The 591-nt window shown below is 43.3% G+C and overlaps 1 non-coding gene across 1 annotated transcript; it reads left to right on the top strand.

The window, feature by feature from the left end:
- The first annotated feature begins 74 nt into the window (after positions 1-74).
- Positions 75-230, top strand: LOC124891899. Its single transcript, XR_007049938.1, has one exon. It is a non-coding gene; the product is annotated as a 5.8S ribosomal RNA (ribosomal RNA).
- Positions 231-591: the final 361 nt, after the last annotated feature.

The raw sequence follows: 591 nt of genomic DNA, 5'->3' as shown, positions 1-591 counted from the left end.
ATCGGTAGCCTGCCCCTCGCGCACCATCCGCGGCGTGCGGCGGGGGGGACCTGTGCTTCTTCTGTAAAAAAAATGACTCTCGGCAATGGATATCTCGGCTCTCGCATCGATAAAGAACGTAGCAAAATGCGATACTTGGTGTGAATTGCAGAATCCCATGAACCATCGAGTCTTTGAATGCAAGTTGCGCCTGAAGCCATTATGTCGAGGGCACGTCTGCCTGGGCTTCACGCATCGCGGCATTAGTAAAATCGGAATAGATTTCTTTCTCAAAATGTTGTTGGAGATTAGATATTTTGGTAATCATCTCCGGGGTTTTTAGGGACTGCTCAATTTTCTTGACATGAATATCTTGTTTAAGAAAATTGATGTGAGAAGAGAGTCTGTTAATTTTAAAAACAGTTCTGTCTTTAATAAGGTTACCTTCTTCTGTGGAGAGAGGCCTTAATAAAGGAAAGAATAAGCTTTGGTTTAAAAGAGTAGTACGAATTCCGTCGTAGTCACTCCAGTAAGGACGAATCTGGTTGACCAAAGGAATTCCTAGAATGATATCTTCAGTGATATCTTCGGTGATGACTTCGTCATCACCGA

The sequence above is a fragment of the Capsicum annuum genome, unplaced genomic scaffold (genome assembly GCF_002878395.1).
Source record: "Capsicum annuum cultivar UCD-10X-F1 unplaced genomic scaffold, UCD10Xv1.1 ctg42242, whole genome shotgun sequence".
NCBI classification, from domain to species: Eukaryota; Viridiplantae; Streptophyta; class Magnoliopsida; order Solanales; family Solanaceae; genus Capsicum; species Capsicum annuum.
This window is presented reverse-complemented; position numbering and strand designations above follow the sequence as displayed.